The following is a 21,181-nucleotide window of genomic DNA, read 5'->3' as shown; positions in this document are numbered from 1 at the left end:
TCTCATTTATTCACTGAGCCCTTTGAATGGAGCAGCCTACACTTGGCAGTGGTTCAGCAGAGTCGGATTGAAAGAGCACACAATCCTTTTTCTTCCAGGACCCTTTTCAAAATAAGTTCCAAGGTTTGTTAGAGAGCTCTAATGGATGTCAGTCATTGATCACGCTGCATTTCTTTCATGCCAGTGGGTGTGATGATGAAGGGATGAATATATGAATAAAGGAGGTGAACAGTAATTGCCAGGAATTCTCTTCTGAAGCCTTTGTGATTTGCTATTTAATGAAATGTATTCTGTGCTACCGTTGCTTCCTTTTGGAGAATATAGGCCAATACGAACTGAAGTCCCATCCAGACCTGATAAAGAACGTCAATGCTAGGGACATGAGAATTGGGATGAGTTTGATAGACTGATGGGTGTGTGTTCTGGTACATGAGGCAGCTGCTCAGTAGGGTCCCATACTACAGGTGCAATAGGGATAGACTAAGTACCTCCAGTGCCATATGTATGTCTAAAGGCAGTCATTATCACTGACAGCTGGCCCTCCCTTTCAGACCTTCAAAATGTTTTGAGGACCATCCCAGGGGACCAATGAGACAGAGAAGCTCTATTCCACAGGGAAGGGGATTGAGAAGAGCTCATGCTTATATATGGCTGTACCTGCCAACTGGTGTGTCACAAAAAGGCTAAGGTTACTAGGTGGTTAATTACCTGATTACAGAGATCCTTTCATATGGGACACAAACACAAAACATTAAACTCCAAACTGAAGGCAAAAACCTCTGGTAGGTTACTAAACTTTTTTTTAGTTGGCAGTGATTAACTGCAAGAGGAAAGAAGAAAAGGGAGGAGGAGGGAATGATTCTGCCCTTTATTGCTGGATACAAGCCATAAAGTTCTCAGCCTTTTATTTTCTTTAAGTAACTCTATTTACTTGACAGTATTAGGGGTCAGACTTAATCATATTTAACTTTATTTGAATAAGCTTTCAGTCTTTATTTTATCGGCTCGTTTATGTGTTCAGAGATTAAAGAGGAGCCATTATCCACAATCAAATTCAGATTTCATGAGCTTATGCATAGTTGCACTGAAATCTCCTCTTATTTATTTAAATTTGCATGTAGTCTGAAGTGGTGAACAGAGAAACAAGGGTAAAAATAAGACCAACAGTCAAAAGCGCTTATGTGGTTGATGGTGATGCTGGCCACATCTGCTTTTTCTTTCAAAAAATTCACAAGGGCTGAAAAGATAATTTTGGATGTATAAACTGTCATATAGCCAAAATTATCAGTCCCAAAAAAGGATGGTGTTTAGGACATTTTAAGGACAGTGACACTGAGGGAGCAATAACTTTTCCCCCTCCTCCAGGACTCATTACATAAAATGCACCTGTGCTAACAATAGCATGAGTTAGTGGCAAAATAATCCTTCTTAACAGTAGCCCAGATTGATAACTATGCCCCTGAGATAATTACTTGGAATCCATTTTAACTCAGCTTCAACTCTTTCCATAATGTCCAACATTCCAAACATACTGCTTTGCCTGCCTACACTTTTCTCATTTTTCATAATTCATTAAAGCCCTTTAAGCTGGTGAAGATTATGCCTCACTCAATGTTCCTCCTTAGGATAAAGGGCGGGGATGTGTTATCAAATTATGCAACAATTCAACACAATACCAAATTTTGGTTACAATCTCCCTTCTACCCATTCACTCCCTGATGTTCCACCTCTATCTCATAGAGCTCACATATTAAGAGCATGGAATATTTCTCTTCTATGCCTTGGTGTCAGTCTTAATATAAAGGGGCATCACTAGGACTCACTTTTACATAAGAACATAAGAATTGCCGCTGCTGGGTCAGTCCAGTGGTCCATTGTGCCCAGCAGTCCGCTCCTGCGGCGACCCCTAGGTCAGAGACCAGTACCTTAACTGAGACCAGCCCTACCTGCGTACGTTCTGGTTCAGCAGGAACTTGTCTAGCTTTGTCTTGAATCCATGGATGGTGTTTTCTCCTATAACAGCCTCCAGAAGTGCGTTCCAGTTTTCCACCACCCTCTGGGTGAAGAAGAACTTCCTTACGTTTGTATGGAATCTATCCCCTTTTAACTTTAGAGAGTGCCTTCTCGTTCTCCCTACCTTGGAGAGGGCACTCGGAGAAACTGGAAAGGGACATGTTTAGAACCAATGTCAGGAGGTTCTTCTTCACACAGAGGGTTGTGGACACATGGAACGCGCTCCCAGAGGAAGTGGTCGGGCAGAGTACGCTACAGGGATTCAAAGAGGGATTGGATGGATTCCTGAAGGATAGGGGGATTGAGGGAAACAGCTAGGGGTAGATAAGAGTATGGAAAGAGTATAGATAAAAACAAGGGCTAAATCAAGATAACCTGACAGGTCATGGACCTGATGGGCCATCGTGGGTGTGGACTGCTGGGCACGATGGACCTCTGGTCTGACCCAGCGGAGGCAAATTCTTTTGTTCTTATATCAACAACCTGTCTTTATCTACTAAGTCTATTGCCTTCAGTATCTTGAATGCTTCTATCATGCACTGGAAGTGTCCAGTTGTGAGGGTCTGAACCTGATATGTTTTTATTGTGGGAGTGTGTGGTGCAGTGGTAAGCGCTACATCCCCAGCACCCTGGGGTTGTGGGTTCAAATCCCACACTGCTCCTTGTGACCCTGGGCAAGTCACTTAATCACCCAGTGCCCCAGGTACATTAGATAGAATGTGAGCCTGCAGGGCAGATGGGAAAATGCTTGAGCACCTGAATAATTTGTAATCTACACAGAATTGTAGGACATGCAGAATATAAATAAATAAATTACATCAAGTACACTTCTTGAACCCACTAGGCATCGGGGATATCGATGGAAATACCACTGACACAAAATCCAAGGGCTCAAGTAGTTTCAAGTTTCTTTATTTTTGATATACCGTCTATCAAAACAAGTGTCTAAATGGTGTACAATATAAAAAGATTATAAAGAAAACAGTTAAAATAAATAAATAAAAGCAATATTTTATCAAATATTAAAAATCCTAGACACCACAGCTGCAAATGAGTTAATGTTCCCATAGAGCTGGAAGGTGAAAAACCACCTGAAGGCCCCAAAAAAATAAAACTAAAAAAAAGATAAAAAGGGGAAAATAAAGAAACACTCTCATACCACTAGGAATCCTGGTAAAGCTTTCCCCCCACCCCCGACCCCCTCCACCACCACCACCACCACTTTCCTAGCATTTTAAATGTTTATTTTATTACAGACTTTTTATACCACCCATAGTCCAGTTGAATCAGGGCAATTTACAGAAACTAACCAAAATTAATTCACTAGAAAAGGGACTTAGCATCTGCATTGTCCAATTAAATATGGGTAGAGTTTTTATCAATCTAGTTGATCAAAATACATATTTTTATGGTAAAACAGGCTTTCCTTGTTATTTAAACAGCAGTACAGAAGGGCGGTATATCGAATCCATGACACTTTTACCCTTTACCATTTATACATATCTGATCCGTAAATTGTTGAAAGGTTTAGAAATGCATTATAGGTTTTATATGAATGACTTGTAACTCATTGTTAAGATAGGTTAAGATAATGTATACATGTACATTACCTCATGTTTGAAAATAAAGTTTTGAAACTTGTTAACAGTTATAAAGATGATGATACCAAATTAATGAGAAGAAGATGTCCTGGTATTGAGAAACCCTGAGAACAGCAGGGGAGGAAAGAAATGTAACTAAAGTAGAATGTGTAGAGTTGAGAAGATGACTTGGTATTTGAGGGAATAACTAAATAGAAAGGAAAAATGAAAATGTGTTGCTAGAAGCAGAAGGAACCCATTTACTATCACATTGTCAAAGAAAAAGAGAGGAAAATTAAGTGTACCGCTAATAAGGGAAGCACCTTATTATCGGGCTCTCTAGGAAAATTTGCAGGAGAGGAGAAACCATAATGAATTAAATGTGCTGCTAATGGAGAAAAAACATTGGTAAGGAAAGAAGAGGAAGAAATGAATCCCACTTGGATTTGTGATAGATTGAATGATATTTATGTTACCTGTATAGATAATAGTGTAATATGTGGAATATCTTTTGTTCTTTCATTTGTATGACACTGTTTTTGATTAAAAATCAATAAAGAATTAAAAAAAAAAAAGAATTATTAGAAAAGAGATGGTAAACAAGACTAGGAATCTTATAATGCCTCTGTATCGCTCAATGGTGCGACCTCACTGCTACTACTTATCACTTATATAGCGCTGAAAGGCGTTCGCAAGTGCTGTACATTTTGACATTTATAGACGGTCCCTGCTACAATCTAACTTGGACAGACAGACATAACATATAGGGTTGAGGATGCAGAACCCAAGGTGAGAGGAGTTTCGGGGGTGGCAGCAGGAAGGATTGGGCATCCCTCCTGCCACAAACAGTCTCGGGGGGGTTTCTCGACCACAGCTGCTGCCGCTTAGCTGATCACGGCAGGGAGATTCTTTTGCCATGATCAGCCGATGGCAACACGATTCTCTAACCGGCGCCTGTGACATAGGCGCCGGTTAGAGATTTGGGGTGGTTAGGCGGGGTTAGGCAGACAGACGCAATTCTATAAAAGACGCCATTGTGCGATTCTCAGCCACCACTTAGGTGGCAGCTGAGACCGGCATCCTATACAAAATTTCCCCCTTACTGTATAATACTACTGTACAACACTTGTATCTCTGGCATTTAGTGGAAAGCACTTATACCAGCTCTATGACTGGGGTAAGTGCTTGTGCCTAAGTTATACCATATATCTAACCTATTGCACTAGTATTCTATGTAGGAAAGTAGGCACTGACATTCCTTTGTAGAATAGGCATCTTGTACTTCAGTGGACTCTAACCTTTTTCATGTAAAGGTGTGAACATGAGAGAACTCTGAGGGCCACCCAAAAATTTCAAGCTTACACATACTACTAGTTATGTAAACCGCCTTCAAAGTATTAAACATTAATATTGATTCTGCAACACCTCAAGGATATATTTTTAAAACTCATAGTTTGGATTGTCAGCAGTAGAAAATTCCATAAATGAAACACCTGAGGAATACACAAAAGAGATTGTTTGCAGTTGCAGTTTGCTGTCAAATGGGCAAGATTGAAATTAACGCATTTACAGGATTTGAAGAACATTTCAGCCAACTGTTTGAGGGCTACAGTTGAGGACTTTGAGGGCCACATGTTGGAGATCACTGATATACTTCACTACCTCACCCATGCTATACCCAGAAAATGCTCTGAAATAAGCCTATATCCACCTCAACTACAGGTGTATGCCTTCTTGTCATATAGTAGACACTTTTACACAAGACTTCCTTGATGTGATTTATGAGTCTCTCTTTATTCATGTAAACAACTTTATACAGAAAAAAAAAACTTCATAAAATTACCACCTTAAAAGGATATCTGTCACATTTGATAAGGAACAGCAAAAATCAATTAGCTTACAGAGACAGCTGCACATTTTTACAATTCATTATCACCACAACAAGAAAATGCATTGTTTTCTGGTACCGATCTCTTTGATGTGGTGTATGATGTTAAGGAGCATCTTTACCAGCAATGTATGTAGCCATAACACTGTAGAACATCAATATGGTGTTGGCCTGAAGTGTATAGTAGTTTGCTTAAACTATTTGGATTGGTATTCTGCAAAATGAATTGCAGAAAGCTGTGGTACTTCTTCTATAAACGATTCATATGTAAAAAAAAAAAAAAAAGCTAGTCTATGATGTTCCATAGCTAAGGTTCATAATGAAGTATATAGAATAAGAGGTCCACATTTCAAGGAGTTGGCCAACTTTCCAAGTAGCTTGAAGAAACTCTGGCAACTGAAATTACTCCCAGCTAGGGGGATATGTTTTACGTGAGTAACCTGGACAATCTTGTCCATTTACCTGTAGTGACAAGATTTTGGACTGAATATCTGGATTAAAATTAAATGCACTACATTATGCTATTCGCTTTACTCAGATAGAGCGGGCTGAATATTGGTGAATTTCATAGAATAACAAACTAACAAGTAACCCCCCTCCCCCCACCCAAAGAATCCAAAACCGAAACCCTTTTGTAGTTACCCAAGCAGTTTACATACAGGTACTTCATGCATTTTTCCCTATCTGAACTGGTGGGCTCAGAATCTATTTTAAACAGTGGAGGATTAAGTGACTTGTCTGGGGTCACAGGTAGCAGTGTGGGGTTTGAACCCATACATTATAGCTCTAACCACTACACCACACTCTCAAAATACCAGATGCTCAATGGAATCTTCTGCTAATTACAGAACTCCGTTCATTGGATGAGTCTCTCTAGTTGGTACTCTACTTTGTCCCGTCTACCTTGCTGTGCCATATGCCTGGAACAACCTGTCTGGCTCAGTGCGTCGAGCCCCATCTCTGGTAGTCTTCAAGTTCAAGCTGAGAGCCCAATTTTTTTGAAGCCGCATTTAAGTCTTACCCTGCCAACTTGTAAAGCACCTATATCTGTTGTCCTTCCCTCTTAATTCCCTACCCCCTCCATTTCTTAAGCCCCTTGTAATTCCCACCTAAGTATCATGTATAAATTCACCTTTGTCTTCTGTCTGTCACAATTAGATTGTATGCTGTTTCAAGCAGGAACTGTCTCTTGCATGTTTAATGTATGGTGCTGCGTACATCTGGTAGTGCTTTAGAAATAATAAATAGTAGTAGTAGTAAGTATTAATAGTGAACAAATGTGGGTCTCAGAATCATAAGGAATCAATATAAATATTGTTGCTATATAGGTTTCAGCAGAATTCTGCATTATATAGGCTGTAAACCAACTGGCACAGACTTGGGCATCACTAGGTTTTACCTAGCCTAATTTACTGGTGCCTTACTTGCATACCAGCGAATGGCCACCAGGATGGTCTCGGGGCTCAAGGATCTTTCATACGAGGAGAGGCTGAATAAATTGCAGCTATACTCCCTCGAAAAACGTAGGGAGAGGGGAGACATGATTGAGGCATTTAAATATATCAAAGGTCGTATCGAGGTGGAAGATGGCTTTTTCTTTCTTAAAGGACCCTCGGCCACAAGAGGGCATCCACTGAAAATCAGGGGCGGGAAATTTCATGGCAACACCAGGAAATATTTCTTCACCGAAAGAGTGGTTGATCATTGGAATGAGCTTCCAGTACAGGTGATCGAGGCCAGCAGCATGCCAGATTTTAAGAATAAATGGGTTGCACATGTTGGATCTCTAAGAGGGTAGAGTTAAGGGGAGGGGTCATCAGAGTGGGATCTCCAAGAGGACAGTAAGGGGGAGGGTCAATTGAGTGGGCAGACTTGATGGGCTGTGGCCCTTTTCTGCCGTCATTTTCTATGTTTCTATGTTTCTATGCTTAAGTTTACTACGCCTATTCTCCAGCTCTTCCTATTTGAAAATGGTCGTGAGATGGACTTTTTTGGGTTGTTATAAGCAGGGTGCCACAGTTCTGCCTCGGACACGCTTTCAAAAATGCCCCTCTTCATGGTCTTTATAAAATAACACCTAAGTAGGCACCTACTTGCCTTCTTAACCCCCTCTTTTACTAAGCTGATTAGCGTGATGGGCCGTAGTAATCACACAGAAGTCCACTGGGAATTAATGGACTTCGGTACCATTGTTACTTTATTAAAGCTGCCATTTTTATCCATAAATTTTGCTGCTTTAAAAAATATATATATTTGCTTTAGTGCAACCCCAGTGACCTACAGAATAATCATTAGCCCTGGTTTTGGGACTAGCTGACCATTTGTAACCTGTTTCCTGGAGCCTTCCCAAAATTGGGTAATAAATGTTTTTATAGTTAGATATTTGTGCCAAGATTCAAAAGTCTAAATCACAAACGGGGCTTCTAAAACAAGCAATCTCTTCTCGTTGCTGAATTGGTAGGTGCCCAAATTCTTTTGCCACAGATGTAAGTGTAAGCACCACCCACCATCCATTAGGTTTAGAAGTAGCTGGCTACCCTGATCCATTTCCCTGAGGCAGACATAAATCTTTTTGACCTTAGTTCTGTAAAGTTTTTGAGCCATACCAATGATCAAGCATCAAGCAGATATTTATTTCCCTCATGTCATAAAAAAGTTATTTAGACTAGCCTGGAGAATATTCATCTCTCTTCCACCTCCAAATTTCACAGAATAGAGAACTTATTTCTAGGAAGGGGCACAGAGCAGGGGAAGTCTTGTACCAAACACATTTTGAGGAAAGGCAAACTTATTTTGTGGTAACTCCTCTCTGATAATCAGGCAATAATTCACTTTACTTCAGTAAAATACACTGACTACGTTATATTTAGTAAATTATTAGTGTAAGAGGAAGGGCTTCCAAATATACTATGTGAATTTCATTGCATGCGTGTTTAGGACAAAGATGAAAATGAATGTGTTTTCAGACTTTCGCTTGAGGGTTATCCAAAATCAGCCCACTGTATAACAACATTTAAAATCTTCTCATATAAAGAGTTGCCAGAGTATACAATGCCTTAGACTAGGGAAATCTAAAGCACATGCTTCTTTGTCATCTTTTGTCTAACTTGCCTTTATGTATTGCAATGAAGGTCATCTGCTATAAGGAGATGTTAATGAATAAATTAAATAAAAAGTAATTTTATTATTTGTATTACGTGCCAGAGTGAAAATGCTACCTATGCTAAATGCCATGAAAGTCCAGACATTTTTACGTCTTTTCCTTTGCTATTTCATTTCACCTGCCAATGAGCAGGTTAAGAATTACTGAAAGTAGGGATTGGGTCCAATGACCCAGTCACAGAGCTTTGTGTTGCCAGTGAGATCTAGGATTGATACCCAAACCCAGTTTCTACCAACAAAGATGATACAAAGTTACTATAGACAACCCCTGGAGAAGGGTATCTGTGCTTTTAGAAAGCTGAAGTAGAGTGTAGCCTTAGAGCCTCTCCTGCTTGCTAAGGCCATTTCCACTGCAGCTAGAAAATGGCTGATTTTCCATTTTCTGAATTTTATTTATTTAAGCATTTATATACCACTTATAGCCTAAGGGGCTCATAATCGAAAGAGAAAAACATCCAAAAACTGGCCTAAGTCGGCACTTGGATGAACATTTCTCAAAAACGTCCAAGTGCCGATAATAAAACTTGGTTTTGGACATATTTCTAAATGACCTAGGCCTTCATAGTGCCACTAAATGACCAAAGCTAAACGGGGCGTTTCGGAAGGAGTGTCGACGGCGGGAGTTGGGCGGGATGTGGGTCGGCTTAGACTTAGTCAAACAGCTTGTACAACCGAAAGTTTTACAACAGAGCCTAGAAGGAACTTGGATGTTGTGACTTAGACCATGGTCTAAGTCACAAAAAACCACCTAAACTCACCAGATAAGCACTGCAAACACATAACACAGACCCCCACACATTACCCCAGTGATCACCAACACCCCCCCCACCCCATAAAAATTTTATTCACAACTTTAAATTTCAGCCTCCAGCCTTCATCACCTGGCCGCCTGGCATAGAAAAGCCTAGTTGTCCAGCACAGAGGCAGCTTAAGTCATCTTGGGAGTGGGTTAGGGACCCATAGAGAGGAGGACCCATGCCCATAAGCCCCTGTAATCACTGCATTGATACTGAAACATGTGCACTGCCCTATACACCCCCAAAACCCTTTTTTACTGGCATATAAGTGACTCCTGCAGCCATAAGGGCGATTGGGGTGGTAGATAAGTGGATCTAGGGGATTCTGGAGGTGGTTTGTGGAGCTCACCGTCACTTATAAGGGAGCTGTAGTGAGGAGAAGCCAAGGCACCCTTTTTGTGAAGTTCACTGCAGTGCCCTGTAAGGTACCCCACTATTTAAGTGGCATGTTTGGGTGTGCAGTCCATCACTTTGCAGACCCCTCCCACATCCAACAGGGCTTGTTCTAGGTGTTTTGGACTTGGACAAAAAGTTGGACGAAAATGTGGTATAAAGATGGATGATTTAGTGGTTTGGACGAGATCGGCAGGACGTATAAGTAGACGATTTTTGAAATGAAAAAAAAGTTGGATGTATCTTTCTTTTTTTTTTAAATTCTTTATTCATTTTCAAATGTACATTAAGTGTATCAATATGTTAAAACAAATTAATCATAAATATATCGCTTAATAATCATCAATAGTACAAATAATATGCTATTATCTCCCACCCTTCCCACCCCTTCCTATTATATAATCAAAAATACATTGTACAATATAAAATCTTAAAATTATCCCCCCACCCCCTCATAATTGAACCTGTAAAATTAAGGGAAAAAATGTAATCTAATTAGTACAATATTTTGTTCATGGCTTCCACACATCTTGAAATTTCCTAAAACACCCTCGCTGTATTGCAATAAATCTTTCCATTTTATATATGTGACATAGGGAATTCCACCAAAAATTATAATTTAGTCTACTCCAGTTCTTCCAATTATAAGTAATTTGTTGAATGGCAACCCCAGTCATTATAAGTAACAATTTGTTATTATTTGAAGAAATCTGACTTTTTGCTCTCATTGCCATACCAAATAGCACAGTATCATATGATAATGCCACTGGGTTGTCTAATACAGTGGTTCCCAACCCTGTCCTGGAGGACCACCAGGCCAATCGGGTTTTCAGGATAGCCCTAATGAATATGCATGGAGCAGATTTGCATGCCTGTCACTTCCATTATATGCAAATCTCTCTCATGCATATTCATTAAGGCTAGCCTGAAAACCCGATTGGCCTGGTGGTCCTCCAGGACAGGGTTGGGAACCACTGGTCTAATAAACAATTAATTTGGTCTCAAATTGATTTCCAAAAGGTCATAATAAATGGACAATAGAATAACAAATGATCTAAAGTCCCTGCTTCAAGATGACAGTGCCAACATTTATTAGACTTAGAGCTGTCCAATTTTTGTATCCGAATAGGGGTCCATAATGCTCTATGCAACAGAAAAACCATGTTTGTCTCATAGATGCTGACACTGTACATCTCATCCTCCAAGTCCAAATTTGTGTCCATTGAGACGCAGAAATTTGATGCTTGATCTCAATACTCCAAATGTCTCTCAGACCAGTGTTTGGTTCCTTTTTAAGAAGTCCAGATAATAATTTATACCACTGGGTAGCCTGGTGACCCAGGAAGTCCACCTGAAAGCATAAGAACTCCATACTATATTGATCTTTAAGATTTTTCTATTCAGGGAACCCAGCCTGAATGGCCTGCTTCAATTGCAACCATCTAAAACTTTCTGATTTATTAAGGCCATATTTATATTGCAACTGTGAAAACTCAAGCAGTTTACCATTAGAGATAACATCATCCAATAAACGTATTCCTGCTATCATCCAATGCTTCCAGGCGACCTTTTCTTTGCCAATTTGAATCTTGGAGTTTAGCCATATAGATTGATTTGTAGAATTGCAAATTGGAATAGTTGTTAAATTACTTACATAACGCAATGTTTTCCATGTATCAGCTAATATTTTATTATCTTTACTGTACCTAGGCATTTTGATTCTGAGCACATGACAAGGCGCATTGGGGATATGAGTTGCCATTCTAACCACAACCAATCTGGGAATTTTTTCATGAGCTCTGGGAGGACCCAATACATACCCTGGCGTAAAATATAGGATTGATGATACCTATAAAAATTGGGAAAATTTACCCTTCCCTCTGAAATTGGTCTTTGTAAAGATACCAAAGCAACTCTAGGAGTTTTACCCAGCCAAATAAATTTTATAAGAATGTTATTTAATTTTTTATAAAAGGACCCTTGAAAATAAATTGGCAACATACCTATCTGATAACAAACCACAGGCAAAATCATCATCTTAATAGTTTGGGCTCTCCCCCACCATGAAAGATGTAAAGGATTCCATTGCTCACACATTTCTGTTACCTTCTGTAATAAAGATTTTTCATTTATTTTCATTGTTTCTTCCATCGTATTTTTAATCCAAATGTCTAAATACTTTATTCCATCCTCCTTCCAAAGAAAGGGAAATGAATCAAACAAACCTTTTGTACAGTGAACATTGAGTGGAAAAATTTCTGATTTATTCCAATTTATCTTGTATCCTGAAAATTCTCCAAATTTCCCAATCATTTCAAGTAAGCAAGGAACGGTTGTTTCTGGATTTCTCAAATAGAGCAATATATTATCTGCATAAGCAAATACCTTATATTCCCGATCTCTATAAGGAATACCCTGAATCTCCTTCGCTTGCTGAATAGCTAATAACAAGGGTTCCAATACAATATCAAAAAGCAGAGGAGATAAAGGACAGCCTTGTCTAACCCCCCTCTGCAGCTTAAAACTTTCTGAAAAATTATTATTAATATACAGTTTAGCAACAGGGGAGCTATACAATGCTTGAGCCATTTGTATAAATCCTGAACCAATACCAAACCATTCCAACGCTTGATACATGAAGGTCCATTCAACTCGATCAAAGGCCTTTTCTGCATCTAGGGATACAGAAAAAGCCGGATCATTTAAGGCTTTTGACAAATTCAACATATGAAATGTCAGCCTAGTGTTGTTAGAAGAATGTCTTTGAGCAACGAATCCTGTTTGATGCATTCCAATAATAAAAGGGAGAGCTTTAGCTAAACGTATAGCCAAAGTTTTAGCCAAAAGTTTTCCATCTACATTAATTAAAGAAATAGGCCTGTAGTTTGAAACCAGTGTGGGATCTTTATTTGGCTTTGGCAAGACTATAGTTAATGATTTCGTATCTATCGAAAATGTGTCTTAAGCTGTTTTTTACTTTGGACAACTTGCGAGATGGACGTAAACGGACTTAGACATCCCTTTCGATTATGCCCCTCCATGTGTTTTACATTCAGGTACTCAAGTATTTTTCCCTATCTGTCCTGGTGGGCTCACACTCTTGTCTAATGTACCTGGGGCAATGGGAGATTTTAGGGCAAATGCTATAAGTGCCAAAAGTTAGGCACCTACTTAGGCACTGTTCAGCGTGATTCAAGTAAAATTGGGTGCTGTTTAATGAATCACGCTAAATGGAACCTATTTTGGAGGCGCCCAAGAAATAGGTCAGCTCTAGGCACAACTAAAAGTTAGGCGCCTAGCTGAGCGCTTAAGCACGCTTAAGAGCAGTGATTCTGCAACAAGGCGCCTAACACAAAGCCACACCCACACCTAACATGCATAGCGCCTATTTTTTTGAAGGACTCCTAAATTTTTAGAGGCGCCTTGGTACAGAATCAGGCTTTCTTGATAGACGCCTAGATTTCAATCAGTGCTGATTAGAATGCTTAATTGAGCTTGTTATTCAATTTCGATAGGCGTCTCTGAAGTAGGTGCCTAACTTTAGGCGCTGGTTACAGAATTTGGGCCTAAGTGACTTGCCCAGGATCTCAAGGAGCAGCATGGGATTTGAACCCACAATCTCAGGATGCTGAGGCTATAGCTCTAACCACACACTCCACATTAATGACCATGTGCTGTTACCATTACTGCATGTATCAATTCAAAACCCAAAACTTAGAAGAATAGGTAACAAAATATAATCCTAGAAAGAATTCTTCATAAAATGCCAATACCGATTATACCGTGTCCCAAAACAAGGAAAAATTTAGGATAAATATAAATTAAACGTGAAATAAGGTCCTCAGTTAACACAGCTCAATATAATGGGACAAGCCCTGAAAGTAGAGCTGAGAGCTGTTTAAAACCCAAATGGGTTAATCAAGCATGTTACATCCCTGGACATTTGTGCTCACGTGTTCAAAGTGAAAGTGCAAAAATCACACACAATAGTAAAACTGGTACTATAATCTCTCCGATGTATAATTTGTGCAAAAAAGAATTGCTACCTTACTTCCTTATTGTAGGGGTCAGCTTCCCACAATGATATCCCCTTCCCAATGCCTTTAGAATCAGAAAAAAGCTGAGTACTTATCTCACGAGATGGCAGCAGTAAATAAAGTAGCAGTCCATAGTTTGTGCAACAATGACAAGGCTCAACTTATAATCATATTTTTTTTTTTTTCTTTTTATTTTAATCACCCTACCTGCTGTTTTTTACCATTTATGTATTCTTTCATATATACAATTGTAGTTCTGCCCTTCCTTTCCTTATGTATCTGTTAGTCTGCATGTTAGTATGTCAAACTTATTTAATCTATTATTATTAAACTAATGTGTACACCTCTTTCTTTTTATTTGTAAATCGCTTAGCAAATTAAATTCAGCGATTCAATAAGTTAAAAATAAACTTGAAACTTGAACCCAACCTCCTTCCTCAAGAGCAGCAGCACTGAATTTCTCCAAAGTTTTGAAGAGGGAAGGGTGGAGACGAGGAAAGCTGAGCAAAAGCGCCATTTTCTACAGGGGCTTTTGCTCAGCTTTCCTCGTCTCCACTTATTTTGTAGGCCGTAGGGCCTCACATGCTAATCCTGTGCTAATCTAGCATGTAGCAATGCTGAGAAGCTAAATTATTAGCACGGAAACATCCACTCTCCGCCCCGTAGACATGCCCCCTCAGCCAAAAAATAAAAACTATTTTTTTAGCAAAGTGGGTAGTGTGTGCGTATTTGAAACTTACCACACCAAACGCTAGCGCAGTTTTGTAAAGAAGGGGTTAACTGAGGTAGTTATTAAGGTGCATTACAGCCATAATGAGCACTATTTGCCTTCTTATCGTGCATTAAACAGCAATAGCGTGTATTATTTTACAAAACACACACTTATATTAGTTACCGCTGAATATATAGTAACGAGATGCAAAGTACAGAAATGGATGCAAAACACCTCATTACTATGTAAATGTGGCTGGTCAAATAAACCTAGATGTGTTTTCTGTATTTTGATCTCTAGGGTGCCAGGAGCATGATTATAGTATTTTCTGATGGGGGATATATATGGCCTTGCTATCTGTACATGGTATACATATATGTGTGTGTGGGGGGGGGGGGGAGTTTACATATGGGGTTGTTATCTACATTTTCTACATTTTGTTGGGTGTGCAGGAGTGCTTATTTTGAAGAAGTAGAGTTTTTTGCCGGATGAAGCAGAACTGAGGCTTTTTTCTCCACTTCTTTTTTTCTTTTTGTTCTTTTCCTGCTGTTATATGTTGTTGTGATTGGTGGTTTGTGTGTGATTAAGGCCTTTTAGTGTTGCAGAGAGGGTATCTGTCTTTTCCTGCTGTTATATGTTGTTGTGATTGGTGGTTTGTGTGTGATTAAGGCCTTTTAGTGTTGCAGAGGGGGTATCTGTCTCCATATGGGGTTTTGATTTAGAGTAGAGAAGTTGAGTTTACCTGACCCTGATCCCGAGGTGAAGTATTTGTTGCTATCTACACCCACAGTGAGAGAAAAAAATAGCACCAAGGGGCTCAGAGATTTGGATAGTGAAGTTCAATGTATTAAATGACTGGACACAGGCCTTGTTTCGGCACAAACTGCCTGTATCAGAGGTCCAAACCATTTCACTCTGTCAATCAATTAGACAGGCTAAATGAACTCACATAAAGGTCCTTGAAGAAAACACATTAATGATGAAAAGTAAAATCAAGAAACACTCTGGACAGCGTACTCACACGCCTCTGGATTTGAACCCCTGATGCAAGCAGTTTGTACCGAAACACGGCCCATGTCGGGTCTTTAAATAAATTGAAATTCACTATCCCAATCTCTGAGGCCTTTGATGCTATTTTTCCTCTCGCTGGTTTGTTGTGTACTTTGAATTCCTCTTCTGGCTGGTTTATTTACAAACATATCTATATATAAAAAAAGTCCACCTAAGCACTATTACATATATAGGGGCAGTTCTCCCATAGCATGTATTTTACAAGTAGGCGTACACATAAGTGGAGTCTGGGTGGGACTCACATGCTTAACTTATGGAACACTAGATGTTATGAGGGAATTCAACAAATGGTGCCAAATGTGAGGCATGAAGATGGTTCATGCTTGACAAGCATTTTGCAAAGGATACTCTGTGAGGAACGACCTTTACAAAATACTAGCTTAGCATCCACTTTCACACATAACTTTGGGCATGAGCATTTAACCCTCACAAAGGCTGGTGTAAAAGCTGGCACCCAACTTATGGCAGGTAGGCCCCTAAACGACAGTTTTCTATAACATTGCCTCTAACTTATGGGAATGCAACTGACCTTATCATGTCCCTCCCATGGCCATGCACCTTTTAGAGTTACACGCTGTGAAATTTAGGCACACAGGTTATTGAATAGGGTGTAGGGCAGATGCATGTATAATTCTAAATGGTTTCCAATTAACACCAATTATTGATTATTAGTACATAATTAGTTAACATAATGAAGCACACCTAAGGTCTTTTTCTCCTATTTTTTTTTATTTGCCCTATGAAGGTTTAGGTAATAGAAGTGCAGCGGGCATATAGGTTTGTTGAATGACTTGAACAAACTAGGGGAATGGGCGATGAGATGGCAGATGAAGTTCAACGTTGAGAAATGTAAAGTATTACATGTGGGAAACAGAAACCCGATGTACAACTATACGATGGGAGGGATGTTATTGAATGAGAGTACCCAAGAAAGGGACTTGGGGGTAATGGTGGACATGACAATGAGGCCGACGGCACAGTGCGCAGAGGCCGCTAAGAAGGCAAATAGAATGCTAGGCATAATCAAGAAGGGTATTACAACCAGAACGAAAGAAGTTATCCTGCCGTTGTATCGGGCGATGGTGCGTCCGCATCTGGAGTACTGCGTCCAATATTGGTCGCCGTACCTTAAGAAGGATATGGCGATACTCGAGAGGGTTCAGAGGAGAGCGACACATCTGATGAAAGATATGGAAAACCTTTCATACACTGAGAGATTGGAAAAACTGGGACTCTTTTCCCTGGAAAGAGGAGACTTAGAGGGGATATGATAGAGACTTACAAGATCATGAAGGGCATAGAGAGAGTAGAGAGGGACAGATTCTTCAAACTTTCAAAAAATAAAAGAAGAAGAGGGCATTCGGAAAAGTTGAAAGGGGATAGATTCAAAACAAATGCTAGGAAGTTCTTTACCCAACATGTGGTGGAAACCTGGAATGCGCTTCCAGAGGGCATAATAGGGCAGAGTACGGTACTGGGGTTCAAGGAAGGATTGGACAATTTCCTGCTGGAAAAGTAGATAGAGGGGTATAGATAGAGGATTACTGCACAGATCCTGGTCCTGTTGGGCCGCCGCGTGAGCGGACTGCTGGGCACGATGGACCTCAGGTCTGACCCAGCGGAGGCATTGCTTATGTTCTTATAAGCAGGCAAATCCTTGCAGGACATATATGTTCAGATATCCGGGTGGGTAATTTTGATCATTTGAATTAAAACTCACTGTTCTCCTTGATATTATAGAGTAATTGAAATCACCCATTATTATACAGTTGTCCAATTTGCCAGCTTTCCTAATCTCTGAAAACATTTTTTTTTTTTAATTACTGTACACCGCCTAGAAATTTGATTAAGCGGTATAAAATTTTTTTTAATAAACTTGAACTTAAAACTTAAATAACTTAAAACTTAAACTTCATCCATCTGCTCATTTTGTTCCAGGGGATGGTAGTATAACCCTATCTGTACTGTATATTCCTTCCCTTCATACATGGAATTTCTATCCATTTGGATTCCACACAGCTATCTATGTCATACAAAATGTTTATTTTGTTTGATTCAATTCCCTGAATTACCATCAGAACATATTTGGTTGTTTCATCATTTAGACTTTTGGTACCATCTTTGGTTATGAGTCAGCTGGACTATTGTAATATTGTTTATTTGGCAGGCACACCCAAAAAATCTGTATAGATTACGCATTATTCAGAAGGCAGTGGTCCAACTTATTTTCAATTTGAAAAAGTTTGATCATATTACTCCTTTTTTTCGCGAATTGCATTGGCTGCCGACAGACACCCAGGTGAAGTTTATGTTCGGCTGCATCTGTTATAAGGTATCACCTGGTCTTACACTTAATTATCTTACGTGGGCTCGTTCACATTTGCCAACATTAAATATTCTAGATGCTCACATGTAGTATTTACTTTTCCATCTGTCAAAGGGTGTAAATTTAAAAGATATCATCAACGTCTCCTGTCTTATCAAGCAGCATCTTGGGACAAGGACTTAAATCTTTTAATTGTGTCTTCCAGTACCTATCTACTATTTGGGAGACATTTGGAAACATACCTGTTCACTAGATACTAGGGCAACTAAAATACTTCATCTAATTGTAATTATTTTACTTTTGTAAACCACATAGAACTCAACGGTACTGTGGTATAAAAGTAAATAGTTATGTTATGTTTATATAGTTCCAACACCCCCCCCCCATCCAATTTGATTTTATGCACCTGTACAAGTGAGTATATGAGTGAGAAGAGGGATATGTCCAAGAACCCAATAAATTTGAGGAATTCATAGGAAAGGGAAGACAGAACAAAGGGATCATCTCTAAATTTCATAACTGACTAATGGAACCCAAGAGGGAGATATTGGGAAGGAGTTAACCTCTGATGAGTGGGAAGCAGTCCAGAGAAAGGGAACGAAAATGGTAGGAGGTTTGCACCAAAATACGTATGAGGAGAGATTGGAAGCCCTGAATAGGTGTGCCCTACAAGGAGGGACAGGGGAGATATGATTCAGACGTTCAAATACTTGAAAAGTATTAACATAGAACAAAATATTTTCCAGAGAAAGGAAAACGGTAAAACCAGAGGGCATAGAGGTTGACAGGTGTTAGTCTCAAGAGTAATGTTAGGAAATTCTTCTTTATGGAGAGGGTGGTTGATGCCTGGAATGTGCTCCCGAAGGAGGTGGTGGACAGTTCAAAAAAAGCATGGGATGAACGCAGAGGATCTCTAATCAAAAAATAATGATGTATTTTGAAGAACTAAGGCCAGTACTTGGCAGACTTGCACGGTCTGTGTCCTGTATATGGCCATTCAGTTGAGCATGGGCTGGGGAGTGCTTCAACAGATGGGATGGTTTAGATGGGCTGAAGTGAGCTTTGATGGGGATTCCAGTAGATGGAATCTAAGCACAGTACCGGGCAGAGATCTGGGTTTCTGGCCCAAAAATATCTAAGAAAAAGGACAATTTAAATTAAATCATTAACTTAAAGAGAGTATAAGGCTGCACAGACTCAATGGACCATTTCGGTCTTTATCTACCGTCACTTACTATGTTACTATATAGTATACCTGGGATGTTGAAGAGACTACAGATAGGGTGATCTTTTCGATCTCTAAATATGACAGAATGACATCATATATTATGAGTGAAATGGTGTGAGGCCATGTTAGTCCATTGGTCTGACCCAGTAAGGCTAGTCTTATGTTCTTAATTAGTTTACATGCAGATCTGTAATTGCTATCCAAATTTGCACATTCAACTTTGGGCAACCTATACTGTATAGAATATGTATTGCTGGCATTTAGGAAGGAGTATATATACCAGTTCTAAGTGCTCATGACTAAATTTTCAAGCACATGTAGCATGCTAGCATTTTATAATGGAAAAATAGGCACTTCTGTTCTAGAAAAGGTACTCGGTTATAGAATTAGCCTCCCTTATGTCTAATGTTTTATATAAGAACATAAGTGTTGCCATATTGGGACACACCAAAGGTCCATCAAGCCAGTATCCTGTTTCCAACTGTGGCCAACCCAGGTTACACGTACCTGGCAAGATCCCATGGAGAAAAACAGATTTTATGCTGCGTATCCTAGGAATAAGCAGGGGCTTCCCCCAGGTCCATCTTAATAACGGCATATGAACTTTTCTTTTAGGAAAATATCCAAACCATTTTTAAAGCCTGCTAAGCTAACTGCTTTCGCCACATTCTCCAGCAATGAATTTCAGGGTTTAATTACAGGTTGAGTGAAGAAATATTTTCTCTGGTTTGTTTTAAATTTATTACATAGTAGCTTCATTGCATGCCCCCTAGTCCTAGTATTTTATAGACCTCTGTCATATCTCCCTTGAGCCGTCTCTTCTCCAGGCTCAAAAGCCCTATCTACTTTAGCCTTTCCTCACAGGGAGGTTTTCCCATTCCTTTTATCATTTTCATTGCCCTTCTCTGTACCTTTTCTAATTCTCTAAATCTTTTTTGAGATGCGTACAATGTGCTGGGGATATTGTGAGTGCAGTTTAAGTCAGAGAAAAACTGAAGGAGAAAAAAAAAAAAAAAACAACCACCCAGGGAAGCCAATTAAATACAACTTTATTACGAACAGATGCAATAAAAAAGAATGGTTAAAATAACCCAACATGGCCATGTTTCAGCTTATACCCCTGCATCAGCGGTCATATTAAAACCAATGCATAAAACACTCTGTAACAAAAGAAATATAGCTACGAGTATATAAATATTGTCATAATATGTCTTTCAAAACATCCTTCCCAATGTACATATATCATTTTAACACAGTCCATCCATATGTTTTCTATCTTTCAGACTATGTGTGATCTCTAGAAAAATCTTACCATATAAATCAGCTCAACCAAACCGCATTGTCACTTAAGGCCATCAGTCTGTTAAGTATCAAACAAATAAAACAATTATTTAATAAATGTCAAAATTGAGATGTAATGTTTATAATTTAGAACTTCCCATTATTTTATGATTTTATACCCTTAAGCCCCTTAGAAATTTGATAAGTGGGATAACAAATTTTAATCAAACTTGGAAACTTGTATAATGTCCAAAAAAAGGTCCAACTTACAGCCATTTTCAAAAAGGAAAAACATTGTGGTTTCCTGTTCCAAAATACGTTAGAAGGATGTTCTTGCACTGAAAGCGTCCAAAGTGAACAGCCATTTCCCAAAAAGAAATGTCCAAAATATGAATGCAAAAAAAAAATATATATACTAGCTTTATAGCCCGTTACATTAACGGGTGCTAGAATGTATGTGTGTGTCTGTCTTTATTTTTTTCTCTCTCTGTCTCCTTAGCCACTTTCTGTATTTCTGTCTTTCTTTGTTTTGGCTGTCCATCACCACCCCTTGCGTGCTCCCCCTGTCCATTCTCCCTTCCTTTTACCTCCCCTTATCCAGCAGCAGCCCTTCTCCCTTGTTTACCTCCCCCCTGTCCATCAGCACCTTTTCCTTCCCCCCCATCCATCAGTAGGCCTCCTTCCCCCCCCCTA

This window comes from Geotrypetes seraphini, chromosome 3, assembly GCF_902459505.1.
Source record: "Geotrypetes seraphini chromosome 3, aGeoSer1.1, whole genome shotgun sequence".
In the NCBI taxonomy this organism is placed as follows: Eukaryota; Metazoa; Chordata; class Amphibia; order Gymnophiona; family Dermophiidae; genus Geotrypetes; species Geotrypetes seraphini.
This window is presented reverse-complemented; position numbering follows the sequence as displayed.